The sequence below is a fragment of the Neofelis nebulosa genome, chromosome 6, assembly GCF_028018385.1.
Source record: "Neofelis nebulosa isolate mNeoNeb1 chromosome 6, mNeoNeb1.pri, whole genome shotgun sequence".
NCBI lineage: Eukaryota > Metazoa > Chordata > Mammalia > Carnivora > Felidae > Neofelis > Neofelis nebulosa.
The window spans coordinates 152,428,984-152,450,546 of NC_080787.1; the positions used below are offsets into that span (position 1 = coordinate 152,428,984).

Sequence of the window (21,563 nt, forward strand, 5' to 3'; positions counted from 1 at the left end):
GGAGGGGCAGAGACAGAGGGAGAGAGAAAATCCGAAGCAGGCTCCATGCTGCCAGCGCAGAGCCTGATGCGGGGCTTGAACTCAAGAAACCGCAAGATTGTGACCTGAGCTGAAACCAGGAGTCGGACGCTTAACCAACAGAGCCACCCAGGTGCCGCAGGATCCCAAGCAGGCTCTGTACAGGCAGCAGAGAGCCCACTGTGGGGCTCGAGCTCATGACCTGAGCCCAAGTTGGACACTCAACTGAGCCACCCAGGCACCCCCAGCCTCTTAAGCCCCAGTTTCCTTATCTGTGGAGTTACAGTAATAATGGTACCTCCTTCATTATCTTGTTGCAAGAGTCAAGTAAATAAAATATGTAAAGCACTTAGGTGATCACCCTTTTGGGGTCAAGAATACAGGTTATTTTGTTCCCGAACCTGAACATGCATCATAAATCAAATCATTTAATGAAGCCAGAATTCGAATTTCTGGGGCACCAAGAATAAGCTTCTCTCAGATGGCCTGTATCTTGAATTTTTTTTTACTGCAATTATAAAAAGTAAATTGTTGTTTCAATAACAAAAGTTTATTTTTAAAATTGAACAGAAGCTCCAAGAAGTAAAGTAGAGTTTTCTCTACACAGACATGCTTAGTGAATGCACAATATTTGAAGTTCCAGGAAGACTAACTTCCCAACTGGGAAGTTGGGGACAAGGATAATTGACAATAAAAATTCACAGCTGTCTTTGAAGACTTGTGTTTTTGGAGCCATTATTTTTTAAATTTTTTTTTTCAACGTTTTTTTATTTATTTTTGGACAGAGAGAGACACAGCATGAACGGGGGAGGGGCAGAGAGAGAGGGAGACACAGAATCGGAAACAGGCTCCAGGCTCCGAGCCATCAGCCCAGAGCCTGACGCAGGGCTCGAACTCACGGACCGCGAGATCGTGACCTGGCTGAAGTCGGACGCTTAACCGACTGCGCCACCCAGGCGCCCCTGGAGCCATTATTAATAAGAATCGGCTTCAGGAGTGGGAAAAAAAAAAGAGGTTTTAAAAGTGATGCGAATTAATATTCCAAGCTGCATTATGGCAGGAAAGCGATGACTTATCGATATCTTCGACGCCTAGGAAGAATGGACATCTGATAGGCAATGTTGCTGATTTTATTTTATGCTTCAGCCAGTGAGGCATGACGGAGCTGGGCTATGTACTATAATAAAACAATCTGTATTAATGCTCACTTAACAACAACCACAGATCCTCCTTATTTTGCACAAATCACTTTTTAATATGAAATTGCCACACGGTGCACTTTAAATGTTGTACAATTTTATTCATCAGTTATGCCTCAATGAAGCTGAAATAAAAAGAATAAAGATCCCCATGCCCTACCCGCCCCCCAAAAAATCTCATTGAAAGTACTTGTGTGATTTTTGTTGATTTTAACGTGAACCCACAAGCTAGGAGTGGTGGCAGAAAAGGACCACATCCATGTCTTAGAAATGTTTTTCCTCTACTTTAGGTATGAAAGAACGTAAGAAAAAAGACAGTTCCCTCCACTCTCCACGTGGGATGTGATAGGACAAAGCAGAAATAAATCCCCATAACTATTTTTCTTTTTCTAGAAAGCTTCTCTTACGATGTACTCATGTCCTCTGTTCACAGGAAACCAGATGAAACTGACATGTAGCGCACCCCCCCCCCCGCCCCGCCCCGGGACCGTGCTCAGAACGTCCAGGTCCTGAGTGTTTCTGTGCCAGCTCGTGAAAAGCCGCACTTTTAATGAAATCGCTTACTAGCAATTATTATTTCATGCTAACAGGGTCCTGACTCTCACCATATTGTAAAATAGTAATTACAAGTTACCACCTTTCAAGTGCTTAATTAAACTTACTCGTAAGACTCGCAACATAAACGGTTGGCCTGGGGAAATGAGGTCTCCGAAATGATCACATGACTGGGCATCTCAGGAGCAAGCTCTGTGTGTTTAAACAAGTCTTTCTCCGAAGACTTCTCCATAAATGTCATCCTACCATCACTCAAAGACACTGCTATTAGAATCAGTCTTTTCCTTAAAACACAGCGCAAAAAGCAGGGTGTCTAGTCTTCATTATCAAACAAGCTTCAAAGCTGTTCTTTACCTAGTAATTTGGAGGAATGGCTGATAAACAGTGATTTAAACTACAGAACAGTAGGGTAAAGGGAATGAATGGAGCTACCCCAGGAGACAGGGAAATGCCACTCATCTGGAAGAGGCAGGACAGCTGGCCACGTAACTCCATGTGGCGCTCGCTGATGGAGACAGAGGACGTGGAGAGCGCCCCCCCCACCCCCGCCCAGGCACTGTGGCTGTGCACATTTGGGATGGACTTTGCACGGTGTTGGGAGTTCCTGTCTGGTGGCAAGTTCCAGGGAGAAACGTGAACTCGGCATTCTAGAGAAGCCCAGCCCTGGATGGAACCCCCAATGACTCAAATAACAATATGCTAGAAATGTTGGGGAAATAATTTTTTAAAAATCAATATAAAAAAAAGACTGGGTAAGTTCTTTGGGGAGGATAAAGATGTCCAGAAGCACTTTTCTCCAGCAGATTTCCTACTTTAAAAATGCTTTCCTAGTTTTTGAGAGGTTATGCATTCACAGTGTTCAAAAAAAAAAATGATAAGAAGACATATATGAACAGCTCACCTCCTGTCCATTCACCATTACTACCCACTACCCCCGAAGAGCTGAGCACAGTTATTGCTTTCTTTTCTGTCTCCTTGCAGATTTTTATGCAGATCTAAGCAAATACGAATGTGTGCTTCCCTCTGTTACAACACAAAGTTGAGCACTGTTGATTTGTCTCGTAATAACGCATCTTTGAGATCCTTCCGATTCAGTATGTAGACTTCACTCCTTTTGTAACAATGGGGAGGGGCAGGTGGATGGACAGAGCAAACTTTCAGTTCCACCCTGGTGGGCATTTAGGTTGTTTCTAGTCTCTGCTGCTGGGGACAACATCACAGTGAATTGGCACATGCGGCAGGTGGTTTAAAGCTATTCAGGGGCTGCTGGGTGGCGTGGTCAGTTGTGTCTGACTCTCGATTTCAGCTCAGGTCATGATCTCATGGTTCGTGAGTTCGAGCCCTGAGCAGGGTTCTACGCTGACAGTGTGGAGCCTCCTTGGGATTCTCTCTCTCTCTCTCTCTCTCTCTCTCTCTCTCTCTCTCATGCTGTCTCTTTCAAAATAAATAAACTTAAAAAAAACAGGTAAAAAATGAAGCTATTCAAAGCATCATACATCTTTGTACTTTTGATGGATGTGGCCAGACCGTTCTTGCTGGCAATATATGACTATGCCCATTTTCTTAAAACCTTGTTGTTTTCAAGTTGTACGTGACAAATGGTATCTCAGTGGGGAGGCTGAGCACTGTTCATATGTTCATGGGACACTCTTACTTCCTTTTCTGTGAATTCAGTGTTCGTGTCTTTTGTGCCCCTCCCTTCTTCTGTTAAGATATTAGTCTTTTTCTTGTTGTCTTGTGGGAGTTACCAATTTCTTTTCCATTTTTTCCTTTCTGTTTTACTTTGTTTATGGTGTATTGGAGGAGTTCTCTTTTTAAACAAAGTTAAAAATATCAACCATACCTTTCATGCCATCTTCTTTTTTTAAATATAATTTAACTTTATTTTTTTTATTTTTTAAGATTTACATCCAAATCAGTTAGTAATAGTGAAGCAATGATTTCAGGAGTAAATTCCTTAATGCCCCTTCCCCATTTAGCCCATCCCCCCTCCCACAACCCCTCCAGCAACCCTCAGTTTGTTCTCCAGATTTATGAGTCTCTTCTGTTTTGTCCCCCTCCTTGGTTTTATATTATTTTTGTTTCCCTTCCCTTATGTTCATCTGTTTGGACTCTTAAATTCCTCCTATGAGTGAAGTCATATGATTTTTGTCTTTCTCTGACTAATTTCGCTTAGCATAATACCCTCCGGTTCCATCCACGTAGTTGCCAATGGCAAGATTTCATTCTTTTTGATTGCCGAGTAATACTCCATTGTATATATAAACCACATTTTCTTTATCCATTCATCCATCGATGGACATTGGGGCTCTTTCCATACTTTGGCTATTGTCGATAGTGCTGCTATAAACCGGGGGGTGGGGGGGATGTGTCCCTTTGAAACAGCACACCTGTATCCCTTGGATAAATGCCTAGTAGGGCAATTGCTGGGTCGTAGGGTGGTTCTATTTTTAGTTTTTTGAGGAACCTCCATACTGTTCTCCAGAGTGGCTGCACCAGCTTGCATTCCCACCAACAGTGCAAAAGAGATCCTCTTTTTCCTCATCCTTATCAACATCTGTTATTTCCTGAGCTGTTAATGTTAGCCATTCTGCCAGGTGTCAGGTGGTATCTCATTGTGGTTTTGATTTGTATTTCCCTGATGATGAGTGATGTGGAGGATTTTTTCATGTGTTGGTTGGCCATCTGGATGTCTTCTTTGGAAAAGTGTCTATTCATGTCTTTTGCCCATTTCTTCACTGGATTATTTGTTTTTTGGGTGTTGAGTTTGAGAAGTTCTTTGTAGATTTTGAATATTAACCCTTTATCTGATATGTCATTTGCAAATATCTTCTCCCATTCTGTCGGTTGCCTTTCAGTTTTGCTGATTGTTTCCTTCGCTGTGCAGAAGTTTTAATTTTGATGAGGTCCCAGTAGTTCATTTTTGCTTTTGTTTCCCTTGCCTCCAGAGACGTGTTGAGTAAGAAATTGCTGCAGGCAAGATCAAAGAGGTTTTTGCCTGCTTTCTCCTTGAGGATTTTGATGGCTTCCTGTCTTACATTGAGGTCTTTCATCCACTTTGAGTTTATTTTTGGGTATGGTGTAAGAAAGTGGTCCAGGTTCATTCTTCTACATTTTGCTGTCCAGTTTTCCCAGCACCACTTGCTGAAGAGACTGTCTTTATTCCATTGGATATTCTTTCCTGCTTTGTCAAAGATTAGTTTCCCATATGTTTGTGGGTCCATTTCTGGGTTCTATATTTTATTCCATTGATCTGAGTGTCTGTTCTTGTGCCAGTACCATACTGTCTTGATGATTACAGCTTTGTAGTATAGTTTGAAGTCTGGGATTGTGATGCCTCCTGCTTTGGTTTCCTTTTTCAAGATTGCTTTGGCTATTTGGGGTCTTTTCTGGTTCCATACAAATTTTAGGATTATTTGTTCTAGCTCTGTGAAGAATGCTGGTGTTACTTTGATAGGGAAGAATTCTGGTGTTACTTTGATAGGATTGAATATGTAGATTGCTTTGGGTAGTATCGACATTTTACCAATATTTGTTCTTCCTATCCAGGAGCATGGAATCTTTTTCCATTTCTTTGTGTCTTCTTCAATTTCTTTCATAAGCTTTCTATAGTTTTCAGTGTATAGATTTTTCACCTCTTTGGTTAGATTTATTCCTAGGTATTTTATGGTTTTTGGTGCAACTGTAAATGGGATCGATTCCTTGATTTCTCTTTCTGTTGCTTCATTGTTGTTGTATAGGAATGCAACTGATTTCTGTGCATTGATTTTATATCCTGCAACTTTGCTGCATTCATGAATCAGTTCTAGAAGTTTTTTGGTGGAATCTTTTGGGTTTTCCATATAGAGTATCATGTCATCTGTGAAGAGTGAAAGTTTTACTTCCTCCTGGCCGATTTGGATGCCATTTATTTCTTTGCATTGTCTGATTGCAGAGTGCCAAGCCTTCCAATACTATGTTGAATAACAGTGTCGAGAGTGGACATCCCTGTCTTGCTCCTGACCTTAGGGGGAAAGCTCTCAATTTTTCCCCATTGAGGATGATATTAGCGTTGGGTTGCTCGTATATGGTTTTTATCATCTTGAGGTATGATCCTTCTATCCCTACTTTCTTCAGGGTTTTTATCAAGAAAGGATGCTGTATTTTGTCAAATGCTTTCTCTGCATCTACTGAGAGGATCATATGGTTCTTGTCCTTTCTTTTATTGATGTGATGAATCACATTAATTGTTTTGTGGATATTGAACCAGCCCTACATCCCAGGTATAAATCCCACTTGGTCGTGGTGAATAATTTTTTAATGTATTGTTGGGTCTGGTTGGCTAATATCTTGTTGAGGATTTTTGCATCCATGTTCATCGGGGAAATTGGTCTATAGTTCTCCTTTTTAGTGTGGTCTCTGTCTGGTTTTGGAATCATGCCTTCTGAATTTTCAAATACAGTTAGAAAGGCCATTACTTTGCTGTGTTTATAAAAGAATTCTTATATTTCTTCTAGAGTTTTGATGACTTTTTTTTAAATTTAAATCTTTTATTCATTTAGGATTTATCCTGAGGTGCAGCATGAAATATAGATCCATGTACAAGGTTTTTCTAGATGGCAACAATATTTTCTTTAAAATTTTTAAAAAATATATTTATTCTTGAGAGAGAGACAGACAGAGTGTGAGTGGGGGAGGAGCAGAGAGGGGGAAACACAGAATGCGAAGCAGGTTCCAGGCTCCAAGCTGTCAGCACGGAGCCTTACGTGGGGTTCGAAACCATGAACCGAGAGAACATGACCTGAACTGAAGGTGGACGCTCAACCAACTGAGCCACCCAGGCCCCCCTGGTTTCTAATCATTTTCAGGCCCATTTGTAGTTCTCCAGAGGCAAAATCCCTTAAAAAATGGCAGGAAATTGAACCTTCATGTGTATTGTTTCTTTGACGAGGCTCTTTCAGAAGGTTTGTGCATTGCCAACCTTGTTGCCCAATCTGGTTTACTCAAGGTCTGCACCTCAGTCCCTTATTCTAGTGAGGCATGGCATTTGTTGCCTTGAAGTCTGGTGTGACTTCCCCTTACCATGTCGTGAGGTTTGGAAAACTCATTTACTTACAGCAAAATGAAAAGATACCAGACAGGCTTAAGTTGCTGTAAGTGCAGATGTCTGAGCAGACGGTGTGATGTGATGCCCACGGTGTGCTGGCCGCTGGCGAGAGGAAGGGGCCCTGGGAACCCTGTGCCTGCTTCTCGAGATGGGGACAATTCCGTGATGCCCGCAGCGGCATCCCTCCCAGGTGAAGGGAGGGAAACTTTTTGGGACATGTCCAAAAATACATTTTAGAAAGAAGATGGGACACAGAACAAAGTGTTTCACGCAGACTTTGGGGTGTTTTTAATAACCTTAGATGGTATTCAAGTGTCCCAGGCTACTTCCTGACAGAGGTGAGCGTCGTGACGCATGACAAATGCAATGCAAGGAATAAAGGTGCGGGGACATCTTGAATCCATGGATTCTCACTTGGCATGAGATGATGGGGTCCGGCCAAGCGAGGACCTGCCCACTTTTCAGGGCCAAACCATCCCTCACTGGGGCCCGGCACATGGTGCGTTGTCTTTTTCACAAGGAGAGAAGCGACGGGCTCTCTAAGACCTCGGTTTGTCTCCTGCCGCTCTGTGACAACGTGGCCCCAAAGGCACAAGCCCACTCCCAAGGTGAAGAAAAGAATATTAAGGATTAGCATGCCACAACACATCGCCTTGTTCATGGGTTTCCAAAGACCATTTGCAGCCGGCAGAGTTCTTCACCTATCGGATAGATCATGAAATAGCCACGTCTGAAAAGACCTTCCCTGAAGGTGAACTAGTCCAATCTCCTCACTGAAAGTGTGGAAAATTACACCCAGAGCAGTTTGTGAAGTGCCCAGATCACGTAGGTCCCTGGGCCTCCGCAGTGGCTTTAATTACTTTTCTACTCTCATCTTTTTCATGTTTATTAAACTAGACTTGAGGTGGGCTGAAAGGTGAGCTCTAAACCACACCCGGGAAGAAATTCTGTTTCTGTTCCGCCTCATATAAAATCATTTTGTGCTCAATTGCACATATTGATAAAAATCAACGTGTCCAATCAATGCTAATTTGTTTTTTAATTTTGCACCTAAAGGGATTCTGATTCTAGAATAAATCGTATGTGATCTAACCCCATGACTCTTCTCTAGAAGTGTTTTCTTTTTAAGGACCGAAGACACCCCTTACGTTATTTTACTTCCTTCTCTTTCCATGTACAGTCAATACAGCAAGAGTTGCCCAGTCACAAAGCTTTCTCATCTTGGGGTGTGATATGTTTTTTACGCCTGACGGCATTAGGCTTATTCTGGGGGACACAGAGCTTGGGGCTCTTGAAAGGCATCTGTGAGGCACGGAAGTAAGAGCAGCCATGAGACGAAAGGCAGAGGGTGTCCCACACAGCCCCCTCCCCGGCGTCCCCAGGGCCACAGAGGAGCCTCTGTCAGACAGGAAAACCAGGCTCCTAGCGTCACATGGTGGAAGAAGGGTAAGCACACGGTCTGCTGTTTGATTGTGGTAGTTTGTTTCCCCTTGCCCATCCTTAAAGTCTGGCATTTATGGCTTCTCTCCCAGCCGGTGTCCCAGTGTTCCATCCAGGCCGAGCCCAACAGCACATGGCTTTGGCCGTCCAGATGCGCCAGGCGGACGGGCAGCCCAAAGGCCCCGTATTTGCGGGCTGCCTCGAGGTCTCCTCCAGCTCCCTCTTCAGCTTTGGTGTCGAGATCGTCTCCAGAAGTCCCCGGGTGGGTTCTGTAGAGGCGCCAGCCTTCTCTGCGGCGGCCAGGATGCTCTGGGTCTCCGTGGTTCTTCATCCCGTGGCCAGACACGCACCCACAGCTCCCTGGACGCCTTCTCAGCATCTCCGGGGGCTCCAGCTTCACAGTGGCGAGGGATCGCATGGCCAATAAACTTTCTTTTTCAAGGATCACAGAGAAGAAATCTTGGGGGACTGGACGGGAGGCTGGACACGCCGCCCGGGGAGCCTGACGTCATTTCTGGGGGTTGGGCGTTGCAGGGAGGCAGAGCTGGCGGCTTGTTTCCATCTTCCATGAGCGCTGCGAAGAGACTCGGGCATAACCGCAGGTTGATGTTCCCGAAGTTTCTATCAGCACAGGCCCTCCAGCCAGGCGCAGGGGACAGTGCGGCACAGAGGAGCTCCAAGGGGGCGCAGCAGAGACCCCAGGCCGCAGCAGCACACGCTTCCTATCCCTGGAGTTTAACTGTGATTTCATTCATTCTTCCTCCACTGTCTCCCAGCCTGGAGCAAGTGAGCGGAAGGCCAGCCAGTCCCCCAGCCGGTCCCTGGGCCGCTCCCTGCGGCCGCGGGGAGAACTCCCGGCACGCACCTCCGCCTACTGATTCCTCGAAACTCATTTCCAAGCTAGTTGTTCCCAAACGTGGAATTGGCTGCTGCGCCAATGCCAACGTTAAAGAAAAAACATGCGCGAGGATTGCGCTTCCCCCCAGATATTTGTCACCATCCTTCTGTGTCCCATCTGCTACTGACTCTACAAGGTTCGAACTTGTTTCTTGGCTTTGTCGGTGGGCACTTTTCATCCAGTTGTTTACTGTGAAGTTCTAAGGTTCCTAAGTGCTCTCTACTCAAACTTTATTTCCAGGAGGCGTCTCATTACATATAAAGGGGCAATTTACGATGCACTGTATATTTAATAGAAGGATAGTGTTTGTGTATCCCAGCCAGCAGGGTGATGTTAATGACGCTGGTATTATATGTCTAACTATATACATAAAATATGTATAACTGTTGTTATAATTATCAGTACCGTCATCGTAACTGACATTTCATGAGCGCTCCCGGCGTGCCCGGTGCTTCTCCAAGCTCAGGCCTGCCGTGGACGCGGTCAGGTGATCCGTGGCTTTGCCTTTGTGCCAGACGCGGCCACTGGATTTCCCAAGGGCATTGGTTCGCACCGTCACGCTGCTCCCTTTGGAAAAACGTATTCTAATGTTTCTTTCCTTTATTTTGAATGATGAAACCTAACTTAGAAGCAAACAGTTTCCATATGAATTAATTCTTCTCTGTGGCCACGTTCTGGATTAGAAACACACATGGCTTTTGTCTTCTCAGGACTCACGGTTCACCGAAAGCATTGATTTCAACCTTGGCTTCTTTCCTCCTTCTTCCTCTACCTTCTTCCCTTCCAGCATCCTTCCCTTCTGGCATCCTTCCCTTTCTACTTCAAGCAATTATTCATTAGACTGCCCCACTTTAAAGATGAGAAAGTTAAGGCCTGGGTACGCTTCCTACATCACACGGCTGTTTAGTGGGCCTGGGCCAGGTTTGCTGATCTCCTCCCCATGCTTCTCTCATTATACCTGCTCACAGGTTTTCAATAAATATTATTGAACGATGACTGAGTGAAGCGTGTGTGCTAAGCACCTTGCTGGATGCATTCAAAAGAATAAAATAGGGGGGCCTCCCAGACTGGAGGGAGATTAAGGGCTAACACTTGTGCCCTCTGATTGTGCCCCATTTTTATCTAATCCTTTAAAACGGGCATTATCATGATCATTTTAAAGGTGAGATCATTGAGCTCACAGAAATTTAGGGACTTGTCCCAGGTCCCACAGCTGGCAAGCCACGGGGCAGGGGCCCAGGGTTTGGGAGGTTGTGGGTTTGGGATCTGCACGGGGCCAGTTGGCCTCAAAGCCCATTTCTGGTCTGCCCCAAAAAGTTTACGCTCAATCTCATAGAGATGACTGAAAACACAGGAAGGTAAGAAGGGACGTTACATTTCCCACCGCAGCTAGAAAATGTAAATGCCCCAGAAATTCACACACACGAAGTAAGTCAAGTAATGACCTTGGGAAGTCAGGGGAACGGTATCAGATAATAATTCCCCCGTCAGTTAATATTCTTTACTCTGTCAGCGGGTCACCGGCAAGATCTCTGCTGGGTCCTTCATAATTTTGTAAGAATGTTTTTCAATTTCCCCTCAGTTTTGCTTGATATACGAGTCTGGTTTTTCTCTTTTTTGTTGTTATTTTTTAAAATGTTTCTTTATTGATGGAGAGAGAGAGAGAGAGAGAGAATGCAGGGGAGGGGCAGAGAGAGAATCCCAAGCAGCCTCCATGCTCTCAGCACAGAGCCTGCCGTGGGGCTTGATCCCACAGACTGTGGGATCATGACCTGAGCTGAAACCAAGAGTTGGACACTTAACCAACTGAGCCACCCAGGCGCCTCTGGCTTTTTCTTTAGATTCAAAATGGTCAACATGAGGTTAAGATATCATGTCACGACTAGATGCTTAAAAATAGCAGATTAAAAAAGCAGCCTCCGTTATTATAAACATAAAAAGCTTGGTGTTTTGATGCGAATAATTAATATGTAATTATAAGCCATATGCATGTTATTATATCTGCTATAATTAATACAGCAGTTAACAAAATATCATTTTTTTCCAAGAAAAATGAGATGTAAACTATCATATCAATATTTTGTTCCATTTTTTAACTTTCTCTTTAAAGTTTATATATTAACTTTGAGAGAGAGAAAGAGAGAGCTGGGGAGGGGCAGAGAGAAAGAATGCTAAGCAGGCTCCACACTACCAGCATGGAGCCCAATATGGGGCCCGAACTCAGGAACTGCAAGATCACGACCTGGGCCAAAGTCTACAGTCGGATGCTTAACCGACTGAGCCACCCAGACGCCCCTATAAATATTTAAACAGTACATGCGCTGTGTGGCCAGAACTACGGTCAGTGACCGGAAGGAGCTGTGTGCCTAGTCAATGACCATCTGCTTCCACCCCTCGCGGAAATCCAGTGTGTGGCCTTTCTAAATAACACCTTTTTAAAGGTTCATTACCACTCACGATCAGTGGTTACCAGATGTTTAGAGTTCAGAAACATTTTAAAGAAACGATGGTGGGGCTGGGGGAGACACGAGAAAGCCAATTTCCAGTTTTGTAAACCTGTTCTGTAACTATGTTTTACAGTCACATCATACAAGGGATCGTTGCAAATTCAGTGAATTAGAACACACACGTACAGCAACTGCTAGTCTGTAAGTATCACTCTGTGAAAATTTCACTATGCATTCTTTTTCTTCTGTCACTTTAGACTGGGAGAAGCTTTGTCGCTCACCCATAATTGTTCTCAGGCAAATAATTAGCACCCTTTTCTACGTGGCCTATATTCAGCTTTCTCAGCCAGCTCTGGGGACAGTGGCCCTCTCTCCCCAACAGCGGGTGTCCCACACTCCTGCTGCGAATGTTTCAGACATGGAGATTCCCCCAAGGTCTTGCACACAACAGAGAGTAAGGAGGAAGGAAAGGAGCAAGGAAGGAAAAGAACAAAGAAGAGGGGAAGAAGGGAAAGCAAAAGAAAAAAGGAACCTACTCCAGCAATGACAAAAACTTTTAAAGTCTGGGAATGAGAATAAAGGAAATTGTTTATGCCAAAAATTGGCCACAGACGAACACAAGGCTTGGTCTAAAATCTGGTGACTCACTGACCCATATGTGATCAGGATTTGTAGGACACAGTCAGCACTCATTAGCAGCTGGGACGTTTGCACAGTTACTGGAGGACGGCCCGTGTCCGGGGTCCCTCCCCCCCAGCCCAGTATTCACACTACTGGTCAGCAACTCTCCAGAGGGCCATTGGCTCACCTGTTTCTTCTTTCCTTAAAGACATCGCCAAAATGTTTTTCTCCTGAAAATCCCACTGTGAGAGTTCTTGTATTTTGGGGATTTCGTTCAAATATTTCATATCGCTATTCATTTCATATTTTTCTGCCCTGTCTAGCCAAACAATAAGGTTTTACTATTTTTTGTAATGTTTATTTATTTTTGAGAGAGAGAGAGACTGAGCACAAGCGAGGGAGGGGCAGAGAGAAGGAGACACAGAACCCGCAGCAGGCTCCAGGCTCCGAGCCATCAGCACAGAACTCGAAGCAGGGCTCGATCTCACGAACTGCGAGATCATGACCTGAGCCGAAGTCAGATGCTTAACCGACTGAGCCCCCCCGGGGCGCCCCCATCATACGGTTTTAAAGAGTAGCATCCAGTCCTACTTAAGTGGCTTTGTGTTACTCACACTTGCACTGAAGGACACAAATGTTTCAGCATTGCGCATTCCACCTGGTCTGACCTTGAGCTGGAGGCACAGAAAACCTTTCGCCCACAGTAACAGCTACGTCTGAATGAATGCGTCTGTGGTCCAGTGCTGTTCTGAGAGCAATGCAGCTTGACGACAATCGGAAGGTAGAAATAATAACTTCCATTTCATTACTCCCCATATTATACATGAAGAAACTGAGGCCCGAGATCCCCCTCACCTAGCGCATGGCGGCATTAACAGCGTGCCTGACTACCTTGAAATGCTGCCTTTATGTGACAAAATCCAGGACAGCATAGACCGTAGGAGAAAACCTGTGGTTGGAGCAGTGCGGCAGGGGGATTAAACGTTTGGGCTGTGCCAGGGGAAGACCCGGGATCCGAATCTCTGCTTTGATTCTTAGCGGTTGTCTTTGGGCGTTTTACTTATCATTTTGAATCTCAGTTCTCCCACCTGGAAAAGAAGGAATATTAGCATTTTCCTCAGATGCGCTCAAGAAATGAGAGGTATCATTACAAACCAATTTAGGAAATCACACTGGTTTTAATATATTCTAGTGCCAAAAATCTGTTTGCAAAAAAAAAAAAAAAAAAAAAAAAAAAAAATCAAGCCCTGTAGATGAGGCGATATTACTGTGATTACTATCCCTTTGGGAAAATCTACAGAGTTTAGATACAGCCTTTTTTTTTTTTTTAACGTTTTATTTATTTTTGAGACAGAGAGAGACAGAGCATGAACGGGGGAGGGTCAGAGAGAGGGAGACACAGAATCTGAAACAGGCTCCAGGCTCTGAGCGGTCAGCACAGAGCCCGACGCGGGGCTCGAACTCACGGACCGCGAGATCATGACCTGAGCCAAAGTCGGCCGCTCAACCGACTGAGCCACCCGGGCGCCCCAGATACAGCCTTTTAAAAATATTCTATGGCCATTAATTTAAACAGTGAAGTTTGTTGAAAACTTTCTGCTTTTGGTTTGAAAAGTCTAGTTTAGGGGCGCCTGGGTGGCTCAGTCAATTAAGCGTCGGACCCTAGATTCCGGCTCAGGTCACGATCTCAAGGTTTGTGAGTTCAAGCCCCGCTTCGGGCTCCACGCTGACAGTGCCGAGCCCACTTGGGATTCTCTCCTTCAAAACAAATAAATAAAACTGAAAAACATAAAAATCTAGTTTGGTTTTCTAAAACATCTCCTCTGAAAGCACAAAAAAATATTTTTAAAGACGTCAATAAAATCCCAGTAGGTAAACGGCCACACACCTGTCCTTAGTTCCTAACTGCTGGCACCTGTCCCTCTACCTTATTGTACAGTCCCCGTCCCCGTGGCCACTGTCTCTGCAGTACAATCCCAGGTGAGAGTGTCAAGGAACACGGGTACGAGAAAACAGCCACCGTTACTGACAGGCCATGAAGACTGGAGCCACGAGAAAGGGGTTTGCTGCCAGCCGCTTTTGCACCTCGAAATAAAACGTCGAGCCTGGAAAGAGCACACTTTTCCTGATAGGCAGGCTCATCCTTGTATATGCTTATGGTACCTACTAACACGTTGCTTACAGGGCCTCAGAAAAGCCTTGTTTGAAGTCTGGTTTGTTAATTTGGTTTCGTGCCCAGCTGGAAAGCCCCACAGAAAGTGTAGACGGTGGCCTGGAAACCCTAGCAGATAATCCGAAGGCGTCTGCAAATTAAGGTCAATTCTGCATGCAATTGTGTTCTGCAAACTAGTCGGGTTGTTTATTTTTTTATGCCCTCTTTCTTACTGTTTACATGTCATGTGGAAAACCACTTCCTGCAAGCTGTCTGTCCGGGCTGGGATTTTATAGAACCCAGGAAATGAAGTCGCCAGACCTGCAGGCACGGGGGTATTTAAATACAGATGCAAAGATGGAGACGAATAAATGGAAATAAATGTGCTTCACGGTTTGCCAGGGCGCACAGAATCATCCCATTTATTTCAAACTTTGGACACGTGTGGGAACGCTATGTGACTCAGGGCTCTTCTGTGCAGCCGTTGAAAGATTATATAACAGGCAATTTTGACTTAAAAAGATGCTAACTACTCGAGTCTTTCAAACTTCTCGTTGTTTTCTAATTGAATTGGCTGGCTCACAAACAGCACACTCCACTTCTAATTCACACTTTTAGCTCAAGTGAAAAGAGATGCCTTCTACCCCAAAACACCTCTCCTTACGTTTTGCCACTTGTGCTTAGATTCTTTCCCTCGGTTGGGTCAGATGGCCCTGCAAACAAATGGCTTGTTATGAGCTTAAGGGGTCACAGAGAGAAACCAAGAATTATGTCCATGTAAATGTACATTTATTTTAGAATATTTGATTGCGGGGCACCTGGGTGGTTCAGTCGGTTGAGCATCCGACTTCGGCTCAGGTCACGGTCTCGCGGTCCGTGGGTTCGAGCCCCGCGTCGGGCTCTGTGCTGACCGCTCAGAGCCTAGATCCTGCTTTCGATTCTGGGTCTCCCTCTCTCTCTGCCCCTCCCCGCTTGTGCTCTGTCTGTCTGTCTGTCTCTCTCTCTCTCTCTCTCAAAAACAAACATTTAAAAAATAAATAAAAAATAAAATATCTGATCGGGATATAATATATGCCTACAGAGCATCAGATGCACCCTTTAAAAGCACACCTTATTCAGTGGGGTCTGTACACTCCCAAGGCTGTGTGGCCATTACCACCATCTACTTGCAGAACATCACCCCCAAGGGAGAGTCCACACCGGTGAGAATTCACTCTCTGTCCATTCTGTGCCCAGCTCCTGGCAATCATTCGCCTACATCCGTCTCTGTGGCTCCGCCCATCCCAGGCCCTTCACGTAAGTGGAATCATGCAGTGGGTGGTCACTGTGACGGGCTTCTTTCGCTTGGCATGGTCTTCTTAAGGCTCGTCCATGCTGCAGCATGTTATCGGTGCTTCCTCCTTTTTATGGCTGAATAACACTCCATGGTGTGAACAGGCCCCATTTTGTTGATCTATCTATCGGTAGATAGACATTTGGGCTCTTTCCACTTTGGTGCTATTCTCCCATTACTCCTAGCAACGCTCCAATATGTTTTCACGTGAATGCACAATTTCAATGGTCTTGGGTATATATTTACTGGTGGCACTGGGAGGCCATAGGGTGTCTGTATGTTTAACTCTTCGAGAAACTGCCACACTGCTTTCCATAGTGCCTGCACCATTTTTCCTTTCCCATCAATGGTGCACAAGGGGTTCCAATTTTTCCACATCCTTGCTGGCATTTGATGCCTGTATATTTCATGTTAACCATCCTAATGGGTGCGAAGGAGTGTCTCATGGTGATTTTGATTTGCGTTTACCTAGTGACTAATGGTGTTGAGCATCTTTTCATGTGCGTATTGGCCATTTATTTGTGTGTCTTCCTGAGAGAAATATCTATTCATTTTTAACTACTAACCATTTGTCTTTTTATTATTGAGTCCAAGAGCTCTTTATATATTCCAGACAGTAGATCCTGTGATTTGCAAATATGTCCTCCCACCTGTGGGTTGGTCTTCTCATTTTGATAATGTGCTTTGAAGTACAAACATCTTTGATTTTGATGAGGCCTGGTTTCCGTTTGTTCCCTCGACGTCTGTGCTTTCACTGTCCTATGTAGGAAAGCATTGTCTATACTGAAGCCATACAGTTTACATCTATGTTTCTTCTATGGGCTTTATAGTTTTAGCTTTTACATTAAGGGCTTTGATCTATTTTGGGGTAATTTTGGTATACGGTATAAGGTAGTCATTTGTTTTAAATGTGCTCACTTGGGGCACCTGGGGGGCTCAGTCGATTGAGCATCCATCCGACTTTGGGTCGGGTCATGATCTCACGGTTGGTGAGTTCAAGCCCCGCGTCAGGCTCTCTGCTGTCAGCACAGAGCCCGCCTCAGATCCTCTGTCTGCCTCTCTGCATCTCCCCCACTCGTGCGCTCTTTCTCTCTCTCTCAAAAATAAATAAACATTGCTTCATTTATCTCTCAAACATTTCCATATTTACAGGGAAATGCAAGATTATGCCTTAATAGCGTCAGAACACCTATGGAAAGAATCCTATCGTGTGGTATTTCGAAGAACTTTTGAAGCTTAACCTGTCACAAACAAACGACAAATATGTCAATAATGATAACGTAGGGCTAGAAATCCAAAGAGTACTAGGGGAAAAAAGATAGGGAGTCCAGACTGGTCTGTGAAATCAGTTTTCCTTGAACGTCAACGAAGGGCAGTTAACGTACTAACCCCACCCAAAGCCTTGCTGCGTCTGCGTTTGAACCAGATTTTTCGATATTAAGCCAGAGAAACACTGTGACCATGTAATCATCTTTGTTATTCTCACACTTTCCTCCCTTTGTCTAAATGAAAGCCAGACAAAACACACAGGCATTGAGTTCCACAAAGGCAAGTATGTTACATGCTAAGTGAAAACAGTACGAAGCAAACTGTCAAGTTCGTATGTGTATTTTGGTTTCTGGTCCACAAAGCATCTACATGAAACTGCGTCTTTTTCTTCATTACAAGTTAAAAATTATCATGGAAACATTTCCATTTCAGCCCTGTTTATGAAGTATGTATATTCTAGACTAACGCTGCCCGGTAGCACTTTCTGTGATGATGGAATGTTCTAGATCTGTGCTGCCCATACGTGTGGCCATCACAGGGGGCTACCGGGTGCTTGAAAGGTGGCCAAACCAGCTGAGGAATTGCATTTTTAATGTTATCTACTTTTAATGAAGTCAAATTCAAATACCCACAAGTAGCTGATGGTTCTACCATCGGACAGCCAGAGTCTGTCCCCCGCCAAACCACGCACATGAATTTTAGAGTCGACGGGGTGGTCCGTTGAAACTATAACCTATATCAAAAAAGGAAAAAGTTGAGATATAGTGCTTGTGGTAATTTGTATCGGTTAATTTAAACAGTGATGCATGTTGCTAGAATCCCTTCCTTTCTCTCTGCCAAAGAAAAGAGTATATGCAGACTTCTGGCTGGATATACCCTATATGCTGCCAAGCGTGTAACTAAAATTAAGCAAAAGTTTAACTGCTAATAGTTTTTTTTTATACCCTGTGAAAATCTTGGAAAGCACATAATCATAGAAATCACATTCAAATAAAAATGTAAAAACATTAGCAAGTTTGTCTGTGAGCAGAGTGTCTCATATCTAAACAAAGATTATAGAGCATTTTCTAACACGGAATTGAGAAGAGAAAGGGGCCTCCGTGCTCTATTCTAAGAACTATCTAGCCCACTTCTTAGCACTTCAGCCTCTGTGAGTTTGTGTGCGCGATCTAAATATAACAAGCTACTCACGTAGCACGCTACCCTCAAGCATTGTGGGGGAGTCTACAGACACCAGCTCCTTGTAGATGAAAAGACTGTCCTTAATCTATAATGTGATTGATTTTTTCTTATGATATAATTCCAGAAAGTACTCACAGATATAGTAACATCTGAAGAAAACAATTTCTCTGCTCAAAAAAGGAATCCTGGCGAGATCTTAGTTTCAATCTCCATGAGAACATTACAATAAAAATATTACCAAATAAAAACAAAGCAAAGCTAAATGCAGAATCACAAAGAAAAAAAAAAAAGGTAGGCTTTTCTTCTCAGGACTAGAAAAGAGTCCCAAGCCCTAGGAGGGCCCACTGACAGTGAATCGAAGTGTCATATCAGATGGCGTCACATCTCTGAGCGCTCAGGGACTTAGGAATCGTCAAGGGACATCTACTTTGTTAAAAAAGAAAACAAACACACAGAAAGGTGTTGCATGGAAAATACTAGTCTCCCTCCCAACCCCCAATCACCATATCCACTGCCGAGATAAAACCACATTTTCCTTGTATCCTTCCAGAATGCTCACTGTATGGAAATTTATATGTAACAGGCAGCCTTCTATTTCAAGAAGCTATGTAAGTTTCAGGGGCTTGAAGCTATGCTCTGAGTTTCCGTCCCAGAAACAATGGAGTCACTCTGGACCCTGTTCACAGGACACACAGCTTGTCCTTCCAGGAGGGTGTCACGGTCACGGCTCCGGGTTCATCATCTCTGGTCTAAAGGTGTTTACCAGCCTTCAAGCTGGCCTCTTCACCGTCCTCCGTGTCCCCTCGGAGGATGTCACTTCACGTGGATGTCACTTCATTCTCTAACCACTGATGTCATGACTTCAGCACAGGGGAAGGGCTCAGTGAGGAACAGAAAGAGCTGGCCGCCCCAGCCCAGGTGCACACGGCCCCCTCACACGCACCCCTGCAGGTCCCGCTAACCCCACCAACAGGCCTGCAAGGTATGCCCTCACTCCTCGCCCGAGGCCTGTGCTCCCCATGGGACACAGTCCTCCCCGGGGGACACGGTGCTCCCCGAGGGACACAGTGCAGGTGGCGGAATCTGATTTACAGACAGAGGTTTCAAGGGCAGGGCTCACGTTTTGTTACTATTTCCGTCTGTCGTGCCCAGTACGACCTGTGACTGAAAGACAGGACCCCAAATAGACGCTGCTTCTGTACTGATTGAACTGTGGGGAGCCCCAGGGACCCCACAGGGGCCGCTCTGTTACCACAGAGTGAAAGAAACCTGAGAGTTGAACCGGCTTCACTCTGTGGCACCTGCAAGGCCCCGGGGGCCAGAGACGGTTCCGGCAGCTGGCCACACACGCTGGCCGCCGCGGGGTCTCAGCGGCCTCACGGCTACCAGTGTGGCTCTGGCCACATGTCTCCGGGCCCTGCAGACGGGAGCGAGGCCCGGCTCCCGGGCACATCCCTGAACCCCCAGGCCCGACAGCCACCTTCTGATGTGGGGCAGCGGCCTGGTGGAGGTTTCTGCTGACTCCCACTCATTTCCTCCAACAACCTTACTACGTTGGTCAACAATTCTGCAAGGGAGACAAGGAATACATCTGTGAAAACGGCAAAAAATGTAACTCCCAGATCCTGATCTCACGTGGATCAAATCTCCAGTGTAAAAAGAGAAACCAAACGCAAACGAAGCAAAAGGAGAATCTGGAAAGCCCTGCGCCCCTCCCCCGCCTCAGTGAGGCTCCAGCTCAGAAGCTGGTGGCAGCACCGGGGGGGGGGGGGGGGGTGGGGGGGGGGTGGGGGGGTGTCTGTGGACCGCCCGGCCCTGTCTGCACGAGGACACCGCAGGGGCCTAACCACAGCCACGCCTGGGCTAACTCCAGTGGCCACCGGCCCGTGGACTGAGCCCGTGTGACCCGCGCAGGGCCGGGGCTGGGCGGACAGGCCCACAGAGCGTGGCCCGGCGGATATTCACCATACGTATGTTATCGGGCTTGAAGTGCTTCTTTAAAAGATCCGCCTGCAATGTTCGTAGTTCCGTGAGACTAAAACAATGTTTAACCCTGATAACATCTTATGGAAACAATGCAAAATGCTTTTGGGCCCAGTGACAAGGCGAACAATAAAGCATTGTATGGTTTGAAGAAAGTCCGGCAAGGAAACTACCCCGCTTTCCAGGGATTACGTCGAGAGCTCCAGGGAGAAGCGCTTCAGTTATTAAATGCAGCCTAGTTAGGCTAAATGCTCCTTTTATGGCCCTCAACGCTTTTACGTCCACCTGTCTCGTCTAGCAAAGCCCTAGAACATAAGGGAAAGAGCCCAAGAACTTGAACCCCTCCTCCCAACCCTTTGCTTCCTAGGTCTGAGTTTCTGCGTCACATCGGAAGTTCTAGAGACGGCCCTCAGCCCCCTGTCCTCTAATGCTTTCTATCTCTTTCCGAGCTTCCCGTCTCACCTGTAAAGAGGACCGGCTTAGCCCCAGGGGTGCAGCCTTACCTGGGTCACCACTTTCCCTCTCTGGGTCTCTCTGTCTTCATTTGTACACGGGGTCCCTCCCCTGCTCTGTGATCTAATGATTATCATCATTTCTCATTACATATTTGAATGGGAACTTTACTCCCCAAACGAATCTACTTAGGAGAAGACAGTTTCCGGTTTCCGGGGACAAAGGCTGGGACTCTTTCTTTAGCATAACAAGGGAGGACGTCTGTGCTCCATTTTGCTGGGAAGCGAGAATTCGTGATGGAGGGAAAATCTGTAGGTCAGGGTATTTCAGAAGATGCAAAATTTTAGCGTCTGGAGGCGCCCACGGTGAAACAGGCCGACCCCTTTCAGCCTTGCAACATGCGAAGGTGTAGGAATGCATCTGGCCCCCAAACCACTCTTTTCACAGACATCAGTGAAGGGAGTTCTTTACCCACAGTTACGTGATTTTTTTAGCAGACTCGTTCTTGTCATTTCCCTCAGCCAGATCCTTTTCTTAAGTCGATAGGCAAAATGATCTGTGAAAACACGTATCCACACTCTGAAGTTTCATTTCAAATGACTTCGGGTTCAAATCAGTGAGCTTTTGCTCACTGTTTATCCACTCAAACGGCACAAGTGATTGTTTTAAAATATGCTCATGCATACCTGGTCTCTTACCTCTTGGCAGAAGAAATAATCCTTTTTGTGCTCGAAAATATCATTTCTCTTATTTGTTTAAGCAATCAATGCATGTCAACATTATGAGTCCTCTTAGAAGTTTCCACGTCTGAAATAATGAAGGAAGTTTGCCTCGTGTTGCTATGATGGAAATGTTTGAAAAGTTGATCTTATGTTTTGTGACGACAACGTGTTCCCCGTTGCTTGACTGTTTCTTCCCATATTCTCA

At 45.3% G+C, this 21,563-nt stretch overlaps 1 protein-coding gene and 1 pseudogene across 2 annotated transcripts in view; both read right to left on the reverse strand.

Annotated features, from left to right (window-relative positions):
- The window catches only part of PDE10A (phosphodiesterase 10A), a 613,983-nt gene that overhangs the window by 387,195 nt on the left and 205,225 nt on the right, over positions 1–21,563 (reverse strand). The window lies entirely within an intron of this gene.
- On the reverse strand, positions 8,269–9,607 carry LOC131514938 (glutathione S-transferase kappa 1-like; annotated as a pseudogene).